Source organism: Solanum pennellii, chromosome 3 (assembly GCF_001406875.1).
Source record: "Solanum pennellii chromosome 3, SPENNV200".
NCBI lineage: Eukaryota > Viridiplantae > Streptophyta > Magnoliopsida > Solanales > Solanaceae > Solanum > Solanum pennellii.
In genome coordinates, this window is record NC_028639.1 from 21,448,691 (window position 1) to 21,462,455 (window position 13,765).

Sequence of the window (13,765 nt, forward strand, 5' to 3'; positions counted from 1 at the left end):
CATTAGCAAATCAAGAAACTTACACATAACAATCAGTTACCACCACATACCAACAACATGTTCGAGATCTAACTCTACATACTTGTTAGAATCGAAAACAAGGATAACTATGGAGATGGACGTCCAGCAATGTCATTGGGAACAACCCTAGTTTTGAAATTCATGAGTTATGAAGCGTTTGAAAAGCTTCTTGGAGGAAGAATTCCAGGAGAGAAAGCTCATACCTTATGTAGAATTGAATCTATGAAGATCACTTTGCACACAACCTTGAAGAAAACCTTGAAATCGCCTAAGAGAACCTTTGTCTTTCTACATTTTTGCTTACAACCTTTGAGTCCCCTTTCTAAGTGAATGAATTGTGGGTTTTAGGTATTAGGAACTGATGTTTAATAATTCAACTTTAGACTAATTAACTTAATTAATAAATTAATTAGCTAATTACTAAAACACCCCTCCTAAATTGACTAGACATAGGAGAATATTTGACTTAATCAAATCTGAAATTTTTCCTAAGTCTCTCGGCCAAGCTAGTGAATTTTCCTTAATTAATTAATTCCTTAATATAATTAATTAAGGGACCTAGGGTAATTACTAAAGTACCACTATGTCTTTGGAACCATAACTAACCCTTTTGGATCATCCTAGGTTAGGTACTAGGTTGTCTCTTTAACTAGTTACTAGGTTAGTGTCACCCAATTAAGTCTTAGGTTGTCGGGTGCACCAGATGGTTTATTTTTGTTTTTCCTAGGTTAGTTAGATAGTTAGGCCAGTTAGTTAGAGTCTAGAGTTGGTTAGAGAGTTAGGACCCACATGGGGGAACCCTTGCACACGCCTGCCCCCTAACTTTGATTAGGGTGGTCCCCTCCCTTGGCCGCTTCTTCACATATGCTTGCACTTGTTCTTGCACATGTGTTGCTTGTACTTTACTAACTAACTATTCATGATGGTTCATTTGAGATGTTTACTTATTGTCCCAAGGATCCTCACTATGTCCTTGGGTATTGTTTAATCTACATGCTTATTTTAATTGGTCATGTGCTATGGTGCCTAGGCTTGACACATGGATGCCTTATATCTATTATGCAAATACTATGAAACATATGTTTCTAGCTTAGGGTATTTATTGTAGGTACATTTCTTAAACAAGATCATTAATACTTAGAAAAATTGGCTAACACCCTTTAAGCCAATATTTTCTAATATGCCCAATATTTTGCTTATTTGGGTATTATATAGAAATTGGCTAATACCCCTTAGCCAGTTTTCTATACTATGCCCAATATTCCTCAATATTGGGCATTGGAATGCTTATGTATCCCTAATACGCATTCTTAATGACATATTGGGCTCTTCACTAGACATGTAATTTTCCAGAATGTTACAGTTTTCTACAAATATGTATGTTTGGACCGTTGAAGTTAAAAGGCCATTTGCTATACTACTTGGATATTCCCCATATTTTTGGTAGGTCCTCACCATCCGAGGATGATGTCACTATCTAGCTACTTGATGTTGTTATTGTCTAAAGACATTAGTTTCCTTCTCTTTCATTTGAAGACTATTATTGTATAAGCCTATATATGGCTTTTGTTGTAATAGAGTATGGGCTATGGCCGAATGTTCTACTCATTTTAGATGATTTAAATATGAGACAAAGTATTAGACTAATTTCTATATATATTATTTTGTCTAAAGGAGAAGTTTATGTATGTTTCATATGCGAGGAGTTTAAGTAAACTCCACATATAGTATGCGAGATATCTATGTAAACATTACAACATAGTTGTATATGAAAAGTATTAATTTTCTCCACTTTTTAACCTATGAAAAATGTAATGATGAATGCTAAGAGGCCAATCTTAGTCCTCTCCGAGGACGAGGACGATTACGTCTAGGGAATGCTCCCTGGTCATGACATATACATGACATACGAGTATATGAGCATACCATGCGTAATTAAATAGTAATAGGCCAAATGTCAGCCATGGAGTTTATTTAAGTTTCAGTTCCAGGTGGTATCTCTATTACCCTTTTACATTAAATATTTATGATTCTATTTTTTGCTTTATATACCAGTATAATTTTATTCGTAGTGACATCCCTTTGTCTGGGGAAGTTGCTTTATGTTTCATGGGTACAGGAAGGGACTCTAATCAATCCTCCCGCTAGGATTTAGCTTCAGCTATAAGTTGGTAAAGTCTATCTTATCCTGCGGCTATCAGTGGATATTTACTTTTGTTGTACAGTTTGGGTATAGTTGGGGCCTTGTCCAGGCAGTGCTTATATCACTCCTAGTGGATTTTGTGGACACAATATTTTGGGTTTTCTTTTGTATGTTTCAATATCCAACCCATATCTTGGCATGTATCTATATGTTTGTGTAAGTAGAAATGTTTTCAGTTGTGGCCTAGTCGGCTAGCTAGTACATCTTTATTTTTTTGTCTTGTTTGCCATTGTTCATATGATTCATTCTCATTCAGGTTATGACCTTCAGGGTCCATGATTCACTTTTTAGAGGTTGTGCTGCCATTAGAATGGTTAGCTAGTATATTTGAGTGGGTAACTTGTTCTAATAGGGTATGTATTGCCAATTACGCCCCCTACTTTGGGGCGTGACATTCCCAATCAATAAGAATTAATCATTAAATTCTTGGAATAAAAACTCTACCGTGTTATTAGGGCGAACGAACTTAATTTGATTATCAAAAAATTGTGCCATTAATTATATTTGCTATAGAATGTGTCTTAATTTCACTAATTCTCATCTAATACAACCAAGCCAGAAGATAAAGTATGAAACTTTTCTAAAACATGTCTTCCTAGAGATATTCTTGGTGATACCACGTCCACAAACAAAGGTCTCACCCTTTTCTACACCTAACAAGGTCGGTATACACCTCCTTCACTTCAAAGAATAGATCTATAACTTTAGCATTTATGATAAGTTCTCCTACTTCATGAACAAAACACAATCATCTAAGTACATCATATTATAATCACTTAGTACCTCCTTCCACATCATATACATTATTTAATCACTTGTTTTTTTCAGGCATATTATGCATTGCTATCACATTTATTTTAGGAAATGCAGCAATCTTAATGGACGTGAATCCGTCTTATCCTCCTCAATCCACAAGTAAAACAAAATACAAATTCTACTATAATGTGGAATATAAATTTGACTTTCAAATCAACATCAAACAAGGGGTTGATGTAAGCAAATCACCCAAATCAAATCTCTATCCTAAATTCAAAAGTGATTCCGTAAATAAATATGTTGCAACGTGAATATTTATTTAATTGAATAATATATTATTGCATATATGTTCACACACGAAATAAAACAAAATTAAAATTCTATCAGTTGACTAGTTTTAACTTGATTAAATGACTTCAATTAATTTTGATAATGAATAGAAACCAAAGTCTTAAATTTTTGATAATGAATGGAAACTGAAGTCTTAAATTCTTATTGCACTTTAAGCTTCCATTTTATGGTTAGTATTGGTAAGTTGAAAACTAATTATAAGTTGGGATTGAATTTTTTTGGTTTTCAACTAATGAGGCCAAGTGTGTGTGCCACTCATGACTCGTTTTGGGTCATGACAAACTTGGTATCAGATTTTTAGGTTCGATGATCTCATCACATAAGGACAGGCCTTGTAGAGTCTTGCAGAATGATATAGGGAAGACTTTACAGTTCTTTAAGAGGCTATATTACTTTAGGAAATCTCTATTATTTCCTTCTTCCGTGCGATTACTATGAATCCATTTAGTATCTAGGTGATACACATAGGTATCTGACCTCCTCGACTCTATCTCACATATAGTCATATCTAGAGAAACAAAATTGACAACAATAATACCAACAAGTGACGATGTGTCCTTGGAAATAGGCATGTTTCCCCAATTCACTGTGGTCATGTAATGACTAGCAACCAACATGATCTTTTTATTAATTTCTTAAAGCGTAAATTTTCATTTTTCAAGGTTACCGAAAGATGTTTATGATTTTCTTGTTGATTTTCATGAGATGATTCATGAGATGAATATAGTGGAGAGGTTTCGTGTTAAGTTTATGCAATAACAGTTCAAGGGAGACGCCAAAGTGTGGTGGCGACTCATGTTAAGTGTCAACCAGTAAAGGCACAATCTATGCTTTGGGAATTATTTTATAGCTTTTTCATGGAGAAGTGTCTACCCGGCACTTTAAGATATAGAAGAAAAGATGAGTTCCTAAATATAGAGCAACATAAGATAATTGTTGCAGCCTATGAGGTCAAATTTTGTATTTTATCCAAATATGCGACTCAAATTTCTTTGTCCTAAAAAGAGGATTTGTTGCTTTGTGAAGGGATTGATGTTAGATTTGCCGATTCAAGCTTTATATGTGGTTGTTTCAATTAAAAAATTTTAGGAACTGGTTGAGTATATGATAGAAGTAGAGAGGGTGAAGCAAGATGACTTTTTCAAGGTGAAAACATTCAAGAACCTTCCTAAAGGACGACAATATAATGAATATCATTATTTTGAAAACTAGAGTTAGTAAAGTTATCATAAAATGTATGGGTTGCTTGGAAAATGATGAAATTATGTTGCGCCAATTGAATCAGAATTTCTACTATGATTTTATAGAGTGTATCAAAGACAGTTATGATACTACCACTACAACATTACCGATGCTTTATTGGTTAGAGTTATAAAGTGTATTACTTTTGGTATCGACCTAATGTAAGAAAGAACACATATCTCTTGGGCTAGAGATAGAACATGTTTGTTAATGTTTTTTAGTTACTAAACAAATAGAAATGTATGGCCTATTTGAATATGATCTTCTCGATAGATATGATGTGTTATAGTGAGGAATCTAATAGACTTTCTCGATTGTGATACTAGTGTTATCTGGAAAAGAATACATCGATTGTTAAGTGAGAATACTAACTACTTGAGGAGTTGTCACTTTTATGACATGTTCAGATAATGTGATTCAATGTTGCATTCATATTTGAGAAATCAACTAGTTTGTTACTACGGACGCTTGGGTTAAGCATTGTTCTTATGAAAAAATTTAGTGGTGGATCATTGATACGGTGTTCATGAATTTAGATTGTGAAGTGTATCTTGAGAATTCGAATAGATGACTGGTGATTTTATCTTAAGCTCTTAAGGAGTGGATTGATACAGGAAGGATAAGATTATGGGTAAAGAAAGTCGAGTGAGAATACTTGGGTGAAAGAAATTGAATATTTTAGTATGAAATTAAAGTGTGCATAAAATTGAGTTAGTCCTTTGTGTTTGATTGGTAAATCTGAGTTTGAGGTGTTATATCGATTAAAAGATTGACTTTGTGGTGATGATAAGGTTGACTGAGCAAAGTGGTAATAAGATTTCATGATGGATTGTGATTCGAATGCAACTATATAATAAAGATTGTTGGTTCAACCAATTTGTATGGTAATAACTACTTACGAGTATCTTAGGTTGGGGTATTCTACTATTTGGTGAGTAACGTGGTTGGGCTTATTTTGTGTTTTCCTTACAAGTGCATTGAGTGTACACGTTGTCCTGTTTTGTTTTCCTCTGTTTTCCATTTGTGGTGTTCAGTGAGTGTAACAGTGAATTTGACTCACACTCAGATCTAGATAGTCTCTAGCATTTCAGGTTTCAGGGTGAGCTATTCATTCTAGCTCGTGTTGGATTCTCTTGGTCATGTAATAATGTACTTAGTTTTTTGACGAAAACTAATTTCTTTATTTATTTTGTGTCTTTGATACTCTTAGACTCAGTATTTGGAGATTAGATGTCCTTGATAGGATGACATTCAGGTTTTGGATAACGGAATTTAATAGATGATTATTTGTTTTTCTTACATTAATAAGATTAATCTTTCGCTCTACGGTTAGTATTTTGTAAGTTGAACATTAAATATACATTGGTGTTGAATTCCTTGTTTCTCCCACCTACGAGGCTAAGCCTGGGTACCACTCATGACTCATTTTGGGTCGTGAAAAACCCAAGTCAGCCCATTATTAGAATCTGGTCCGGCCCATTTGGCCCGACTAAAATATCCTTACCCTACACGAATCAAATTTTTTCCAATATGTTCATTGTTCTGTCCGAGACCGGTCCAACCCATTAATGGAGAAACCGGGTTTATCCCAATTTTGGAATTCGATAAGAAAGTTCCTACCCGGCAGGCTTTCGTCAAGATTGGACAAATATGTATAGCAAATCACGAAGCATATTAAATTTCACCATGAATTATATCTAAGAATATTATAAATTCATCTTTTATCATTCTAGGTTAATTATATTATTTTTTCGAATCAGACCGCGTACTTATCAACAATTTGGTGGGAAGGAAACTTATCTCACATTAGAACTTTCCCATGTCAGAACTTCTTTAGTCATTAAACCCAACTAAATCGAATAATCTCTACGGTTGGAGACTCGTGATAACATTTTAAGAAACTAAATAAAACAATCATTTGGCTGAAGGAAACTTACCCCACATTAGAATTTCCCCATATAAATACTATATAACAACAATGAGAAGAAAGTGTAGGGTGTAGGTAGTAGAGAGAAGACTTATTATTTGGGTTGATTTACAATGAAGAGACCCTCTATTTATAGGAGAAAATTTGTTTGATCCCAAAGTTAGGGTTCCTAAATTTTCTTTATAAGATATTTATAACACAAGCTTGTATTTTTAGGCAATTGTAACTTTGGTTCAATAGGGTAAAAAGTCGTGTATTTTTTTATTAGAAAGATAGTTTTATAAATTTGATAAAAAAAACGTCATTAATATATAACAATTTATCAAATTTCTCCCAAAAAAATTTTCCACAGGTTCCAAATTCTCCAACACTTAATTAAATTTGCAATAGTCGTCCAGCTATAACCCCTTCAAAAAGTTTGACCAAGTTGAGCCCTTTATGTTAACTCTTCTCTATTTTATTAATATAATAGTTTTGGTCTCTAACTCAATTTTGACATAATCTATCGCCTAGTTAAGTCCAAGCTTATTCCATCATCAAAAGTCATCATCATCTCTTTTTTTTGAGAAATAACAAAACATAATTTCTATCACACAATTATATACATGAGTTATTTTAGAGGGAAAAAAATGAATTTATTTAATAAACATCTCTTAAAATTTATCAACGTTGGTAAAATTTATTAGGTATGCATTTTACACTAAATGATATGATGTACTATCACAAAAATACAGACAGTTTGTTTAAGATTAATAAAATTAAAATTATTTAACAGTTTTAAAAAAATATTATGAATAAATATTGAGCTGGTACGGACACAAAGTAAGAGCTACTTCACATAAAAAAAATGTCTAAAGCTGATCAAATATAGCGTGCATAACAAAAATTAAATACAATTTTTCATTTATTTATCAAAAACTGTTACTCATGAATGCTAGGATGATACATGAAAAATAAAGAAACTATATATTATAACAAGCTTGTGCTTAACTTATTGAACACACTTGTTTACACTGGATGCAGCAAATTTTGAGATGGAGTTAATGAAGAAGCGGTATGTAACGAGTGGCGATCAAGTAAAGATCACTCTGTCTTCTAGCAGATATTCCATTTGCCTCAGCCATGTCCAAATCCTTTGCATTAATTCCTTGAGGAAGTTTCCAATCAAAGTTGTAAAGCAAATGGGCTAAGGGTAGAGTAAAAAGAGCTAAACCAAATTGTATTCCTGGACAAATTCGTCTTCCTCCGCCAAATGGGAGAAATTGGAAGTGATTTCCAGTAAATTCAATACAACTATTTTCAAATCTCTCTGGTATAAAACATTCAGGATTTTCCCAACTCTCACGATCTCTTCCAATTGCCCATACATTAACCAAAACTTTGCTTTTTAACGGAATAGTGAACCCATCTATATTTGTTTCCTCCCTGCATTCTCGCAAGACCAACAAAGGAGTAGGAGGGTGTAACCTGAGTTTCTCTTTGATGACTAACTTAAGGTAAGTAAGTTTTTCATCATCAAATGTTTCTTTCTTTCCTTTAAAGACTTGTCTCACTTCAGCTTGAGCTTTTGCCATGACATTTGGACTTTTTATCATTTCTGATAATGCCCAAATAACAGTTGAAGATGATGTGTCAGATCCTGCTACGAACATGTCCTTCACAATGCATCAAGTTAACAATTATATATGCCGAAACTTTGTTTTCAATTATATTAATTAAAAAGACCATAAATTTTAGCAACCAATAAAATATACTCACTAGTGCATATTTGTAAACAACTCCAAAGTTTTGACGTTTTGTAAATAAAGGGAATACTTACCAGAATAACTGCTTTGATGTTGTCATTTGTTAGGGGAAATGGAAATTCACCACTCTCCATGACTCTTAGGAAGACATCGATCAAATCTTCAGCTACAGATTCACCATTACAATTTTTTCCATTAGCCCGATTTTCTCTATATACATTGATAATATTCTTCAAGACTATGTCTACCTTATTACGAGCTTTCATTAGTTTAGATTTCATCCCACTTATTCCGTGTAGAAATATTTTTTGAAGGAAATAAATCATCTAGCTCAAATCCACTGGATAATGATTGTGCTTGATGAATCAGTGTTATCAACTCCTTTTGATCTTTACACACGTTCCCAAACGCGGACCTACACGTGGCAGCATTCATAAACCATAAAAGTTTTTCTAGCAAGTTAATTGGCGAATCTACATCCATTGATCCGATAGATGATAGAAGGGTTGAGAGCTCCTCTTGTCGAATTGGGCTAAAAAACATGACCATCTTGGCACTAAGTAGCTCTAAAGTAGACAATTTACGCATATGTGTCCAATAATCACCATATGGAGAAAAGGCAATATCCTTACAATCATAACAAATAATCTTTCCCATCATGGTTTCTGGCCTAGATGCATAAGCTAGATCATGAGTTTTTAAAATTTGTTTGGCCATGTGTGGGGAGGATGCAACTACGGTTGGAACTTCCCCAAGTTGCAAGTACATAATAGGCCCATATTTTTCCGATATGTTTTTGAGAACTCGATGTGGTACTCCATTTGTCAAGTGATGCACACTTCCAATAATTGGTAGCCTCCACGGCCCCGGGGGCAAAATATTTTCACTAAGGGTATTGGAGTTGCTCCATTTTTTAATTAGAAGAAAAAGGAACGAAATGAATAGAAAGAAGGAAACCAAGTACTGAAACTCCATGTAACTAACCAGATTTGATGGATCTTCCCTTTTCAGATGCATGGTGATTTATATAGAGGTTCAACCTACATAATTTTGTAAACTAATAATTGTAGTTGAGTTTCCAGTTTTGACCATAATAATAAAAACACTTGGAATAAGTTGATCTGCTCACCTTTATTAAAAAAATAATTATATAAATTGTGGGCATCTCTGTAAGTGCTATTATTAAAGTGCACCCTTTCATATAAAATAGAACCACTTGGGATATATATATTCATAATATAATGTAGGGGTGGCCAATGGCTAACTGTAACTATTCACATTTATTTATACATTTTAAAAATGGATATGCTACTCAACTTTTATAAAATAGATAAAAATCAATACTACTTATATTCACATTTAAAATTGAGTAATCAAATGTATAAAATTAATAAAAGATGTTCGTTAATAAAAGAAACAAAAGGGATATTATTTTGTTTTTTTGGGTGTAGTGGAGGGTAGGAAGTGGGTGGGGTAACAAAAAAAAATCTTACCTTTTGAAAAAAACAAATTAATTGCTTTTATGGGAAAGAGCTGGAAGGGGGCTTAGCAGCGGGTGGGGTGATTAAACATAAAACTTTTTTAAAATTTTTCTTTTATGGAAAAGATCAAAAATACTTTTGGACTAACTGGAAAAGTTTAAATATACCCTTCATTCATGTACTAGGCTAGTAGTTTGGTTTGACTTAGTTTGATATTGAAAAATAAAACCCAATTATATTTGGGTTTATTTGATTTTAACTAAAAAAATCAATTCGAAATCAAACCAACCCGACATTACATAGAAAGTTTTAAAATTTTATTTTATACGTAAAAAAATACATTGATATAATTTTGTAAATTTTCTTATATTTTTCATCGGTTTTATCATTAATATATTATTTCATGTTTTAAACTTAGATTTCAGTATGGTTCAATAAATATTATAGTTCATAGATGTTGGTAATTATAGTAAAACTTAAATCAAATAAAATTAATATCAATGCAAAAAGATGATCAATTCAACTCTAAGAATGACAATATTATTGAATTATTTGTTATTTAGTTTTACATTGGCTAAGACAATTTAAGTACATAATTGAATTTTAATTTCCTTTAATATTAGTCATGTAAGTAATACTTATTAATCGTATTTTTAGCATTATTTGATAGTTTTAAATATATGATAATTTTCATTATGACTTACTACTTTTTAATATTTGTTTGATGCGATTTCATTATTAATTTTTTGTTGGATATTTTGTGTCATTATCATATCATATTTTATGTTGTTTTCTTAAGAAACACCCGCATAGTTGTATTTAGTTGGACTAAAGAAATATTAAAGTACAAGTAATTATATGTTTGTATGAATACTTTAACGGAAAATCCGAAAATACAAAAAACCCAAAAAAAAATCGAGGTTGAAAAACCCGAGTTTTATTGGTTGGTTTGATTTATAAATTTAAAAATCCGACACAAACTTTTGATTTGATAAAAAAATTGAAAAATCAGCAATTACCAAGCCATGTATACCCCTATCTACCCTAATACATGACATTCGCTCCTTCCTATCTAAAGTCATGTTAGCATGAAGAAGTAGCACTGTTTCCGATCTAATAACCTCATCTTGACTGCCATAGAGATCACCACCTACTCCTGAATAGCCTCATCCCTAATCTTGTCACTCCTAGAATGCCGACACATCCATTTCAAATGCTCATCTCCGCAACCGGCATCTTCTGAATATGTGAGTTTTTTATTGGACATCACCCCACTCCATACAATATGAACAGTGTAACCCACCACTCTATAGAACTTAACTAAGTTTAGGTGACACCTTCTTATCATAGAAGACTCCCACATGCAATCCTCCATTTCATCTGTGTTTCCGTAATGTGTTGTGTAAGATCATTGTTGATGTCTCCATTACCCTTGATAACAGACTCAAGATATTATAAGCTTTCTCCCATATTGATATAGTTTGTGTTTCGAGCCTCACTTCCACGTCTACACATCACTAACAAATTGAGTTTGCACTCATAGTATTCCGTTTTGATTCTACTCAACTTGAACACTTTAGAATCCAAAGTTTGTCTCCAAACCTCCAACTTATCATTAACTCTGCCTCGTGTTTTTGGAAATAACATACACCATAAAACCTCCTCCTAAATAGACAGTGTTAGCTTATCCATCATCAATGCAAATAGGAAATGGCTAAGCACATTCCCGATGTAGCCCCATCTCAACAACAAAGCTTTAAGTCTCCTCCCATCGTTCTAATTTGAGTCTTGGCCTAATCATATATGTGTTTTACTGCCCTAATATAAACTATCAGGGCACCTGTAGCCTCCATACGCCTTCCATAGGACATTTCTTAAAACTTTGCCATATGCCTTTTCAAAATCAATGTACACTCTATGTAGGTTACCCTTCCTTTCCTTATACTTTCACTAGTCTCTACACAACTTGGATTGCTTCTTCAGTAGTCGATCACCCCGGTATGAAGCCAAGTTAATTCTCAAAGATGAACACCTTTCTCGTCACCCTCATCTCCATTACTCTCTTTCAAACCTTCATAGTATAACTTAGAAATTCAATATAACTGTATGATTTATAGAAAGAGGTCTAATATATATTATCAAAAAACAATGCTATTTCAAAAAGGACTAGCCAATCAGAAATCTTTTCCTAAAAGGAAAACCTATTTATGGTGAAAAATTAGGGCAAATTAAACCCAACAAATCTCCCCGTTGGCCTGAATTTCTGACAAAATTAATTTTTTCACCTTCCTCACTTAATCTTCAACAACTTGCTTCTCCTCTCCATAACCTCCTTTGCAAAATTTATATCTTAACACAGAGAACCTCTCTGAAATAATTTCTTCAACCAAAATCTTCATATCAGTCAAAAAAAGTTACGGCTAGAACTAAACCCACCAAGATGAGCACCTCTTTCTAAACTAGTTCATCATCGATTGTCGAACAACTGAACCTCACTCCATCATTGAATCTTGCTCTGATACCATTTGTTATGCCTGTAAATAAGCAGTTGTAATACAAAAACTAGCAAAGCAATCCTCAAAAGACCACGAGTAAGAAGACAAATGATAAATATACCAAAAGACACAAAGATTTAACGTGCTTCGGTCAATCAACCTATGTCCATGAAGTGTAAAATCTCATAATTAAAAATGACTAAGAATCAGCTAAGAATCCAAAAATAATCAAATTTGGAAATAAGTAAGGAAATCTGAAAAATTTCTAGATTTCAAGAGTGTGTTTTGGTCATTTTCAAACGATCAAAACTTCTAGATCAGGAAAAGCTTGGATGAGTTCATTTATATGGATGGAAATCTCATAAGAAGATCTTTCTAACGACGCAAAGTTTGCTAAATTCCGAGGTCGTAAGAAGGAGATATGACTTCATGAATTTGGGTTGTTTGGCAGAGGAAATTCAAAATCCTGATTTTTGTAAGGGCAAAGTTAACTTTTCACCCTATTAACTCCTAATTCATTTTAAGTTTAATAAAAGTTAAAGACTAAGTCCCAAATCAGTTTTTACAAATTTTGAAACGCTTAGGGCTTGGGAGAAAAACAAAGAAGAAGAGAAGACCAAGAATCGTCAAAGAACGCCAAGAACGTTGCATGGATTTCATCGGGGGTGATCTTTATCAAGGTATGCGAGATCGTTCGGTGAAGGATCCTTTCACTCACACCCTAATTATTTCAGTTCAGTAAAGATTGAATTAGTGAATGATGAACATGGATTCTTGATGAAACATTGTGAAATCTTGTTGGTTGATTTGTATTTGATCTCTAGTAGTTTGAGTTCTTGTTTCTTGACTGTTTTTGGGTCTAAACTATTGGGTAATGAGTTAATTAGGGATCCTAAGTGTTTGGGGTGGGATCCATGGGAGTTTGGGAAGGTTTATAGATGAAAAAAAAAGTAGAATGTCGAAAAACCCGTCTGGTAGGCACTGGGGCGCCACGCCTCCAAAGCGCCTCAAGACAGAGTCTGTCCGTTAGGCTCTGGCGCTCCGCGCCTCTCAAATCACCCCGACCCCCTGGAGACCCCTTTCTTTCCCTATTTTTTTGTACTAGTTCCTATGTGATATACCCTTCATTTTGAGTTGATTCCAACACTCTAGAGTACATATAAACATCATTAAATCATCCGTAAACATGAGATCATGATCCTTGAATCCATACTTCAATTCAAGGAAGTTAACAACCAACTCTAGAAGTTAAGAAGCAAGTTAAAGTAAAGCTATAAAGTTTTCTAAAGACTTTCACAAACGTTTTCACCTAGTTTTAAAAGACTTAAAGTTGAAGTCAAGAGAGAGTAAAGAGTTGAGTTCATTTATCAAAAGCTACAAAGGAACTAAGTATTCCTAAGTGTTAAGTTTCAAGTAAGCAAAGAGTATCAAGTTGAGTTCACTTCTCAAGAGTTATAAAGGAACTAAGTAGTCCCTAAGAGCTTAAACAAAAATGATTTCAAACTTTTGAGAAGAAAGGGAAGCTAGACTTGCACAGAGCCTAT

At 33.4% G+C, this 13,765-nt stretch overlaps 1 pseudogene; it reads right to left on the reverse strand.

The window, feature by feature from the left end:
- Positions 1 to 7,418: 7,418 nt before the first annotated feature.
- On the reverse strand, positions 7,419 to 9,220 carry LOC107013935 (annotated as a pseudogene).
- Positions 9,221 to 13,765: the final 4,545 nt, after the last annotated feature.